Source organism: Phocoena sinus, chromosome 19 (genome assembly GCF_008692025.1).
Source record: "Phocoena sinus isolate mPhoSin1 chromosome 19, mPhoSin1.pri, whole genome shotgun sequence".
Taxonomy (NCBI): domain Eukaryota; kingdom Metazoa; phylum Chordata; class Mammalia; order Artiodactyla; family Phocoenidae; genus Phocoena; species Phocoena sinus.
In genome coordinates, this window is record NC_045781.1 from 4,194,112 (window position 1) to 4,206,589 (window position 12,478).

Genomic DNA, 12,478 nt, shown 5'->3' on the forward strand with positions numbered 1-12,478 from the left:
GAACAAGAAACTAAAGTGGCATGGACACAGCCCCACCCACTGCCTTAAGACCCTGTGAGCCCACAGTCACCCCTGGACATGGCCCTGCCCATCAGAGGGCCCAGGACCCGACCCCGCTCTCTAGTGCACAGGCACTAAACCCAAGACTCTCAGGGCCCTCCAGCCAGAGAACCTGGGACCAGGCTCCAACCAACAGTAGGCAGGAACCATCACCAGAATCCCATGGAACTGAGACACACCCTGCAGGGAGCCTGTCTAGCCTCAGGACCAGCCTCTCCATTAGGGAATGGACACCAACCACAACAAAACCACAGCCCTGCAGTCTGTGGATCTGATCCACCCATCAGGAGGCCAGACCATGCCCAGCTTCACCCACTGGCAGGCAGACACCAGCTGCAAGAAACTTGTAACCACACAGCCTACAGACATAGCCTACACACTAGCAGGCCAGATCCATCCCTAGGATCAGCTAGGCCCTTGACCCAAACACTAGCAGTGCAACAGAAGGTTCAAGATACCCTAGGCCCTGCAGCCAACTGTGTCAGAAAGCAGCCCCACCACCAGTGATCCAGCACAAGTTCTGGACCTCTGGGCCATGCAACCAGACTCCAGGACCTGACTTAACCCACAGTGGGTGGGCAACAGCCCTGGGGTTTCCTGGACCCTCACTCCACCCACGAGTAATGCAGCATTAGCCCCACCCAGGGTTCTGCAGTGAGCCACCTCCTGACACAGTCCTAACAACCAGTGCCCGGCCAGAAGCCTCTGCACAGGTGGTACCCAGCAACCAACCAGACCAGGGACCAACGAAGCCTACCAGACCACCCACATAGTTAGCCCACCACAACAGAAAGACCCATGCAGCCATTATAGGGGAAACCTCTAGAGCATACAGCTCTGGTGACAAGAGGGGTGTGCAGTGGCCAGACACATAGGACATCTCCTGCAAAAGGCCACTTCTCTAACACCGGGAAACAAACATAACCCACCTATGAGATACATAAAAATATGAACAACAAATTAGGCAAAACGAGGTGACAGAAGAATATGTTCTTAACCAAGGAACAAGATAAGAATTAAGTGAAGTGGGATAGGCAATCTACCCAAGAAAGAGTTCAGAGTAGTGATCATAGGATGGTCAAAGAACTCGTGAGAAGAATGGATGCACAGAGAAGTGAGACATTTTTTTTATGGGAATAAATTGCTTTACAATGTTGTGTTAGTTTTTGCTGTACAACAGAGTGAATCAGCTATATGTATACATGTATCCCCTCCCTCTTGAGCCTCTCTCCCACTCTCCCATCCCATCCCTCTAGGTCATCACAGAACACTGAGCTGAGCTCCCTGTGCTATACAGAAGATTCCCCCTAGCTATATATTTTACACATGGTAGTGTATATAGGTCAATGCTACTCTCCCAGTTCGTCCCACCCTCCCCTTCCCCCCTGTGTCCACAAGTCCATTCTCTACGTCTGCGTCTCTATTCCTGACCTGCAAATAATAAACATCTTAAAAATATACAGAACCAGAAATGAAGAATAAAATAACGGAAATGAAAAACACACTAGAAGGAATCAACAGTAGACTAAGTGATACAGAGGAATAGATTAGTGAGCGGGAAAACAGAATAGTGGAAACTACTGATACTGAAAAGAGAAAGGAAGGAAAAGAAATGAGGACAATTCTTTCTTCTCTGTAACAACATCAAGGACACTAATATTTCCATTATAAAGGACCCAGAAGAAGAAGAGAGAGACCAAGGGCTGAGAACATAATTGAAGACACAAGAGCTAAAAACTTCCCTAACCTGGGGTAGGAAACATCCAAATTAAGGAAGTGCAGAACATCTCATACAGGATTGCCCACAGAGGAACTCTTGAAGGCACACTGTAATCAAAATGGCAAAAATTAAAGAGAGAACATTCACAGTATCAAGGGGAAAGCAACACGTTACTTACAAGGGAACTCCCATAAGGCTATCAGTTGACTTTTCAGCATAAATTCTGCAGTCCAGAGGGAGTGTCACAATATATTCAAAGTGATGAAAGGGGAAAAAACCTACAACCAAGAATACTCTAACCAGCAAAGTTCTTGTTCAGATTTGTTGGAGAAATCAAAAGTTTCACAGACAAGCAGAAGCTGAAAGAGTTCAGAACCACCAAACCACCTTTATAAGAAATGTTAAAGGAAATTCTGTAAGCAAAAAAGGCCACAACTAGAAACATGAAAATTATGAAATGAAAAAATTGTTTATTGGTAAAGGCAAACATATAGTTAGGGTAGGAAATCATCCACATAAAAATGTAATAGGGGGCTTCCATAGTGATACAGTGGTTAAGAATCTGCCTGCCAATGTAGGGGTCACGGGATCGAGCCCTGGTCCGGGAAGATCTCACATGCCATGGAACAGCTAAGCCTGTGTACCACAACTACTGAGCCTGCCCTCTAGAGCCCGCAAGTCACAAATACTGAAGCCCGCACATCTAGAGCCTATGCTCCGCAACAAGAGAAGCCACCACAATGAGAAACCTGTGCACCACAACGAAGAGTAGCCCCTGCTCGCGGCAACTAGAGAAAGACCACGTGCAGCAACAAAGACCCAACGCAGCCAAAAATAAATTAATTAAATAATTTTTTTTAAAAAAAGAGCTAAAAAATAAAACTTAGTAGGAAGGTTAAAAGACAAATGTAGTAAAAATCATCTATATCCACGATAAGCTGTTCAGGGATACACAAAAGAATTACATGTAAAATATGGTATCAAAACAGTAATCATGAGGGGAGGAGAGTACAAATGCAGTGTTGTTAATATGCATTTTAAATTAAGAGATAGCAACTTAAAATAATCACGTAGGTATATAGATTGCTATATATGAACCTGATGGTAACCATAAACAAAAAATCTATAATAGACATATACACAAAAAAGTAAAATGAATCCAGGGGCTTCCCTGGTGGTGCAGTGGTTGAGAGTCTGTCTGCCGATGCAGGGGACACGGGTTCGTGCCCCGGTCCAGGAAGACCCCACATGCCGCGAAGCAGCTGGGCCCGTGAGCCATGGCCACTGAGCCTGCACGTCCGGAGCCTGTGCTCCGCAACGGGAGAGGCCACAACAGTGAGAGGCCCGCGTACCGCAAAAAAAAAAAAAAAAAAAGTAAAATGAATCCAAGCATAACACTAAAGATAGTCATCAAATCGATTACAAGAGAACAAAAAGAAGGAACTAAAAAGACCTACAAAGCAACCCCCAAACAATTAACAAAATGGCAATAAGAACACACATATCAATAATTACTTTAAATGTAAATGGAGTAAATGCTCCAGTCAAAAGAGAGAGTGGCTGAATGGATACAAAAATAAGACCTGTATATATGCTGTCTACAAGAGACACACTTCAGACCTAAATACACACTGACTGAAAATGGGGGGATGGACAAATGTAGTCCATACAAATGGGAACAGAAGAAAGTTAGGGTAGGAATACTGGTTTCATATCAAGTAAATTTTAGATACTTAAAAGAGACAAAGAGGGACATAACATAATGATCAAGAAGTCAATGCAAGAAAAAGATATAACAATTGTAAATATATATGCACCCAACATAGGAGCACCTCAATACATAAAGCAAATATTAACTGACAAAAAGAGAGAATTTGACAGTAACACAATAATAGTAGAGAACTTTAGAGGAGACCTTCGAGATGGCAGAGGAGTAAGACGTGAAGATCACCTTCCTCCCCACAAATACATCAGAAATACATCTACATGTGGAACAACTCCTACAGAACACCTACTGAAATCTGGCAGAAGACCTCAGACGTCCCAAAAGGCAAGAAACTCCCCACGTACCTGGATAGGGCAAAAGAAAAAAGAAGAAATAGAGACAAAAGAATAGGGATGGGATCTGTGATTCTGGGAGGGAGCTGTGAAGGAGGAAAAGTTTCCACACACTAGGAAGCCCCTTCACTGGTGGAGACGGGTGGTGGGGGGAAGCTTCGGAGCCACAGAGGAGAGCACAGCAACAGGTGTGCAGAAGGTAAATCAGAGAGATTCCCACACAGAGGATCGGTGCCGACCCACACCCACCAGCCTGAGAGGCTTGTCTGCTCACCTGCCAGGACAGGTGGGGGCTGGGACCTGAGACTCTGGCTTCATCGGAGGTCAGACCCCAGGGACCAGACAGGGGTTGGCTGCGTGAACACAGCCTGAAGGGGGCTAGTGTGCCACAGCTAGCCAGGAGGGAGTCTGGGAAAAATTCTGGACCTGCCGGGGAGGCAAGAGACCATTGTTTCGGGGTGCATGAGGAGAGGGGATTCAGAGCACCACCTAAATGAGATGGGCGCGAGCTGCGGCTATCAATGTGGACCCCAGAGACGGGCATGAGATGCTAAGGCTGCTGCTGTGGCCACCAAGAAGCCTGTGTGCGAGCACAGGTCACTATCCACACCTCTCCTCCTGGGAGCCAGTGCAGCATGCCACTGTCCCTGGTCCCGTGAGCCAGGGACAACTTCCCCAGGAGAACACACGATGTGCCTCAGGCTGCTGCAATTTAACGCTGGCCTCTGCTGCCCCAGGCTTACCCCACATTCTGTACCCCTCCCTCCCCCCGGCCTGAGTGAGCCAGAGCCCCCAAATCAGCGGCTCCTTTAACCCCGTCCTGTCTGAGTGAAGAACAGACACCCTCAGGCAACCTACATGCAAAGGCGAGGCCAAATACAAAGCTGAACCCCAGGAACCGTGCAAACAAAGAAGAGAAAGGGAAATTTCTCCCAGCAGCCTCAGGAGCAATGGATTAAATCTCCACCATCAACTTGATGTACCTGCATCTCTGGAATACCTGAATAGACAAAGAATCATCCCAAAATTGAAGCGGTGGACTTTGGGAGCAAATGTAGACTTGGGGTTTGCTTTCTGTGTGTAATTTTTTTCTGGTTTTATGTTGATCTTAGTTTAGTATTTAGAGCTTATTATCACTGGTAGATGATATACGTATGCTTCGTTGTGTGATTTTGTCTGTATATCTTTGCTTTTGCCATTTGTCCTAGGGTTCTGACTGTCCTTTTTTCTTTTTAAGTATAGATTTTAGTGCTTGTTATCATTGGTGGATTAGTTTCTTTGGTTTGGTTGCTCTCTTCTTTCTCACTTTCATTTTTTAATTACTTTTTTATTTTCAATAATTTCTTTCTACTTTAATATCTTCTTTGTTTCTTTCTTTTTTTTCTTCCTTCATTCATTCCTCTCTCTTCCTCTCCCTCTCCGTCTCCCTCCCCCCCTCCCCCCTCCTCTCCCTCCCTTGCTCCCTCCCTTTTCTTCTGACTGTGTGGCTGACAGGGTCTCGGTGCTCTGGCCAGGTGTCAGGCCTGAGCTTCTGAGGTGGGAGAGCTGAGTTCAGGACATTGGTCCACCAGAGACCTTCCGGCCCCACATAATATCAAATGGCAAAAGCTCTTCCAGAGATCCCCATCTCAATGCTAAGACCCAGCTCCACTCAATGACCAGCAAGCTACAGTGCTGGACACCCTATGCCAAACAACTAGCAAGACAGGAACACAACCTCACCCATTAGCAGAGAGGCTGCCTAAAATCAGAATAAGTTCACAGACACCCCAAAACACACTACCAGATGTGGTCCTGCCCACCAGAAAGACAAGATTTAGACTCATCCACCAGAACACAGGCACCAGTCCCCTCCACCAGGAAGCCTACACAACCCACTGAATGAACCTTACGAACTGGGGGCAGACACCAAAAACAAAAGGAACTACGAACCTGCAGCCTGAGAAAAGGAGACCCCAAACACAGTAAGATAAGCAAAATGAGAAGACAGAAAAACACACAGCAGATGAAAGAGCAAGGTGAAAACCCACCAGACCTAACAAATGAAGAGGAAATACGCAGTCTACCTGAAAACCAATTCAGAGTAATGACACTAAAGATGATCCAAAATCTTGGAAATAGAATGGAGAAAATACAAGAAACGTTTAACAAAGAACTAGAAGAACTGAAGAGCAAGCAAACAATGATGAACAACACAATAAATGAAATTTAAAATTCTCCAGAAAGAATCACTAGCAGAATAACTGAGGCAGAAGAATGGATAAGTGACCTGGAGGATAAAATAGTGGAAATAACAATTGCAGAGCAGAATAAAGAATGAAAAGAATTGAATACAATCTCAGAGACCTCTGGAACAACACTGAACACACCAATATTTGAATTATAGGGGTCCCAGAAGAAGAAGAGAAAAAGAAAGGGACTGAGAAAATATTTGAAGAGATTATAGTTGAAAACTTTCCTAATATAGGGAAGGAAATTGTCAAGTCCAGGAAGCCCAGAGTGTCCCATAAGTATAAATCCAAGGAGAAACACGTCACAACACATATTAATCAAATGGTCAAAATTAAATACAAAGAAAAAATATTAAAATCACAAGAGAAAAGCAACAATTACCATACAAGGGAATCCCCATAAAGTTAACAGCTGATCTTTCAGCAGAAACTCTGCAGGCCAGAAGGGAGTGGCAGGACATATTTAAAGTGATGAAAGGGAAAAGCCTACAACCAAGATTACTGTACCCAGCAAGGATCTCATTCAGATTGGACAGAGAAATTAAAACCTTTACAGACAAGCAAAAGCTAAGGGAATCCAGCACCTTCAAACCACCTCTACAAAAAATGCTAAAGGAACTTCTCTAGGAAGGAAACACAAGAGAAGGAAAATACTTATAATAATAAACCCCAAACAATTAAGAAAATGGTAATAGGAACATACATATCGATAACTACCTTAAATGAAAATGGATTAAATGCTCCAACCAAAAGACACAGACTGGATGAATGGATACAGAAAAAAGAGCTATATATGTACTGTCTACAAGAGACCCATTTCAGACCTAGGGACACATACAGACTGAAAGTGAGGGGATGGAAAAAGATATTCCATGCAAAGGGAAATCTAAAGAAAGCTGGAGTAGCAATTCTTCTATCAGACAAAATAGACTTTAAAACAAAGACTAGGGCTTCCCTGGTGGCACCGTGGTTGAGAGTCCGCCTGCCGATGCAGGGGACGCAGGTTCGTGCCCCGGTCCGGGAGGATCCCACATGCCGCGGAGCGGCTGGGCCCGTGAGCCATGGCCGCTGAGCCTGTGCTCCGCAACGGGAGAGGCCACAACAGTGAGAGGCCCACGTACAGCAAAAAAAGAAAAAAAAGAAAAAACACAAAACAAAGACTATTACAGGAGACAAAGAAGGACACTACATAATGATCAAGGGATCAATGCAAGAGGAAGACAGAATAATTGTAAATATTTATGCACTCAATAAAGAAGCATCTCCATACATAAGGCAAATGCTCACTGCCATAAAATGGGAAACTGACGGTAACACAATCATAGTAAGGGACTTTAACATCCCACTTTCACCAATGGACAGATCATCCAAAATGAAAATAAACAAGGAAACAGAAGCTTTAAATGACACATTAAACAAGATGGACTTAATTGATATATATAGGACATTCCATCCCAAAACAGCAGATTACACTTTCTTCTCAGGTGCTCATGGAACATTCTCCAGGATAGATCATATTTTGGGTCACAAATCAAGCCTTTGCAAACTTAAGAAAATTGAAATCATATCAAGTATGTTTTCCAACCACAATTCTATGAGACTAGATATCAATTACAGGGAAAAAAATCTGTAAAAAAATACAAACACATGGAGGCCAAACACTACACTACTAAATAACCAAGAGATCACTGAAGAAATCAAACAATACCTAGAAACAAATGACAATGAAAACCCGACAATGCAAAACCTATGGAATGCAGCAAAAGCAGTTCTAAGAGGGAAGTTTACAGCAATACAAGCCCACCTTAAGAAGCAGGAAACATCTCAAATAAACAACCTAAATTTACACCTAAAGCAATTAGAGGAAGAAGAACAAAAATCCCCCAAAGTTAGCGAAGAAATCATAAAGATCAGATCAGGAATAAATGAAAAAGAAATGAAGGAAACAATAGCAAAGATCAATAAAACTAAAAGCTGGTTCTTTGAGAAGATAAACAAAATTGATAAACCATTAGCCAGACTCATCAAGAAAAAAGGGAAAAGACTCAAATCAATAGAATGAGAAATGGAAAAGGAGAAATAACAACTGACACTACAGAAATACATAGGATCACGAGAGATTACTACAAGCAACTATATGCCAATGAAATGGACAAAGAGATTACTATCAGAAACTATATGTCAATAAAATGTAGAACCTGGAAGAAATGGACAAATTATTAGGAAACCACAACCTTCCGAGACTGAACCAGGAAGAAATAGAAAATATAAACAGACCAATCACAAACACTGAAATTGAGACTGTGATTAAAAATCTTCCAACAAACAAAAGCCCAGGATGAGATGGCTTCACAGGCAAATTCTATCAAACATTTAGAGAAGAGCCAACACCTATCCTTCTCAAACTCTTCCAAAATATAGCAGAGGGATAAAGACTCCAAACCTCATTCTATGAGACCACCATCACCCCAATACCAAAACCAGACTAAGATGCCACAAAAAAACTACAGGCCAATATCACTGATCAAGATAGATGCAGAAATCCTCAACAAAATACGAGCAAACAGAATCCAACAACACATTAAAAGGATCATACACCATGATCAAAAGGGATTTATCCCAGGAATGCAAAGATTCTTCAATATACACAAATCAATCAATATGATACACCATATTAACAAACTGAAGGATAAAAACCATATGATCATCTCAATAGATGCCGAAAATGCTTTTGACAAAATTCAACACCAATTTATGACAAAAACCCTCCAGAAAGTAGGCAGAGAGGGAACTTACCTCAACACAATAAAGGCCATATATGACAAACCCACAGCCAACATCGTTCTCAATGGTGAAAAACTGAAACCATTTCCATTAAGATCAGGAACAAGACAAGGTTGCCCACTCTCAACACTATTATTCAACACAGTTCTGGAAGTTTTAGCCACAGCAATCAGAGAAAGAAAATAAATAAAAGGAATCCAAATCAGAAAAGAAGAAGTAAAACTGCCACTGTTTGTAGATGACATTATACTATATATAGAGAATCCTAAAGAAGCTACGAGAAAACTACTAGAGCTAATCAATGAATTTGGTAGAGTAGCAGGATACAAAATTAATGCACAGAAATCTCTGGCATTCCCATACACTAATGATGAAAAATCTGAAAGAGAAATTAAGGAAATGCTCATATTTACCATTGCAACAAAAAGAATAAAATACAGGAGATTGATTCAAAATGGTGGAGTAGAAGGACATGCTCTCCCTCTATCAAGAACACCAGAATCACAACTAACTGCTGAACAATCATCGACAGGAAGACACTGGAACTCACCAAAAAAGATACCCCACAGGCAAAGACAAAGGAGAAGCCACAATGAGATGGTACACGAGGCGCTGTCACAATAAAATCAAAACCCATAACTGCTGGGTGGGTGACTCACAAACTGGAGAACACTTATACTACAGAAGTCCACCCACTGGAGTGAAGATTCTGAGCCCCACGTCAGGCTTCCCAACCTGGGGGTCTGGCAACAGGAGGAAGAATTCCTAGGGAATCAGACTTTGAAGGCTAGTAGGATTTGATTACAGGACTTTGGCAGCACTGGGGGAAACAGAGACTCCACACTTGGAGGGCACACACAAAGTAGTGTGCACATCGGGACACAGGGGAAGGAGCAGTGACCCCAGGGGTGACTGAACCAACCTACCTGCTAGTGTTGGAGGGTCTCCTGCAGCTGTGGTTCACCAAAGGACAAGGACACTGGCAACAGAAGTTCTGGGAAGTACTTCTTGGGCGTGAGCCCTCCCAGAGTCTGCCATTAGCTCCACCAAAGAGCCCGGGTAGGCTCCAGTGTTGGGTCGCCTCAGGCCAAACAACCAACAGGGAGGGAATCCAGCCCCACCCATCAGCGGACAAGCAGATTAAAGTTTTACCCAGCTCTGCTCACCAGAGGAACAGCCAGCTCTACCCACCAAGAGTGCCTCCAATTAGGAAACTTCCACAACCCTCTTAGATAGCCTCATCCACGAGAGGGCAGACAGCAGAAGGAAGAACTACAATCCTGCAGCCTGGGGAACAAAAAACCACATTCACAAAAAGACAGACAAGATGAAAAGGCAGAGGGCTATGTACCAGATGAAGGAACAAAATAAAACCCCAGAAAAACAACTAAATGAAATGGAGGTAGAGAATCTTCCAGAAAAAGAATTCAGTATAATGATAGTGAAGATGATCCAGGACCTTGGGAAAAGAATGGAGGCAAAGATTGAGAAGATGCAAGAAATATTTAACAAAGATCTAGAAGAATTAAAAAACAAACAAACAGAGATGAACAATATAATAGCTGAAATGAAAAATACACTAGAAGGAATCAATAGCAGAATAACTGAGGCAGAAGAACGGATAAGTGACCTGGAAGACACATTGGTGGAATTCACTGCTGCAGAACAGAATAAAAAAAAAAAGAATGAAAAGAACTGAAGACAGCCTAAGAGACCTCTGGGACAACATTAAACGCAACAACATTCGCATTATAGGGGTCCCAGAAGGAGAACAGAGAGAGAAAGGACCAGAGAAAACATGTGAGAAGATTGTAGTCGAAAACTTCCCTAACATGGGAGAGGAAATAGCCACCGAAGTCCAGGAAGTGCAGAGAGTCCCATACCGGATAAACCCAAGGAGAAACATGCCAAGACACATAGTAATCAAATTGGCAAAATTAAAGACAAAGAAAAATTATTGAAAGCAGCAAGGGAAAAATGACAAATAACATACAAGAGAACTCTGATAAGGTTAACAGCTGATTTCTCAGCAGAAGCTCTACAAGCCAGAAGGGACTGGCATGATGTACTTAAAGTGATGAAAGGGAAGAACCTACAACCAAGATTACTCTACCTGGCAAGGATCTCATTCAGATTCGATGGAGAAATCAAAAGCTTTACAGACAAGAAAAAGCTAACAGAATTCAGCACCACCAAACCAGCTCTACAACAAATGCTAAAGAAACTTTGCTAAGTGGGAAACACAAGAAAAGAAAAGGACCTCCAAAAACAAACCCAAAACAATTAAGAAAATGGTCATAGGAACATACATACCAATAATTACCTTAAACGTGAATGGATTAAATGCTCCAACCAAAAGACACAGGCTTGCTGTTGGATACAAGAACAAGACCCATCTATATACTGTCTACAAGAGACCCACTTCAGACCTAGGGACACATACAGACTGAAAGTAAGGGGATGGAAAAAGATACTCCATGCAAATGGAAATCAAAAGAAAGCTGGTGTAGCAATACTCAGATAAAACAGACTTTAAAATAAAGAATGTTACAAGAGACAGGGAAGGACACTACATAATGATCAAGGGATCAATCCAAGAAGAAGATATAACAATTATAAATATATATGCACCCAACATAGGAGCACCTCAATACATAAGGCAACTGCTAAAAGCTATAAAAGAGGAAATCGACAGTAACACAGTGATAGTGGGGGGCTTTAACACTTCACTTACACCAATGGACAGATCATCCAAACAGAAAATTAATAAGGACAAACAAGCTTTAAATGACACAACAGACTAGATAGATTTAATCGATATTTATAGGACATTGCATCCCAAAACAGCAGATAACACTTTCTTCTCAAGTGAGCACAGAGCATTCTCCATGATAGATCACATCTTGGGTCAAAAATCAAGCCTCAGTAAATTTAAGAAAATTGAAATCATATCAAGCATCTTTTCTGACCACAATGCTATGAGATAAGAAATCAATTACAGGGGAAAAAACGTTAAAAACACAAACACATGGAGGCTAAACAATACGTTACTAAATAACCAAGAGATCACTGAAGAAATCAAAGAGGAAACCAAAAAATACCTAGACACAAATGACAATGAAAACACTACCATCCAAAACCTATGGGATGCAGCAAAAGCAATTTTAAGAGGGAAGTTTATAGCAATCCAATCCTTCCTCAAGAAACATCTCAAATAAACAATGTAACCTTACACCTATAGGAACTAGAGAAAGAAGAACAAACAAAACCCAAAGTTACTAGATGGAAAGAACTCATAAAGAGCAGAGCAGAAATAAATGAAATAGAAACAGAGAAAACAATAGCAAAGATCAATAAAACGAAAAGCTGGTTCTTTGAGAAGATAAACAAAATTGATAAACCATTAGCCAGACTCATCAAGAAAAAGAGGGAGAGGACTCAAATCAATAAAATTAGAAATGAAAAGGAGAAGTTACAACAGACACTGCAGAAATAGAAAGCATCCTGAGACTACTACAAGCAACTCTATTCCGATAAAATGGACAACCTGGAAGAAATGGACAAATTCTTAGAAAGGTATAACCTTCCAAGAGTGAACCAGGAAGAAACAGAAAATATGAACAGA

At 42.1% G+C, this 12,478-nt stretch overlaps 1 protein-coding gene across 1 annotated transcript in view; it reads right to left on the reverse strand.

The window, feature by feature from the left end:
* The window catches only part of LOC116743801 (zinc finger protein 677-like), a 132,096-nt gene that overhangs the window by 61,805 nt on the left and 57,813 nt on the right, over positions 1 to 12,478 (reverse strand). The gene's annotated exons all lie outside the window — the stretch shown is intronic.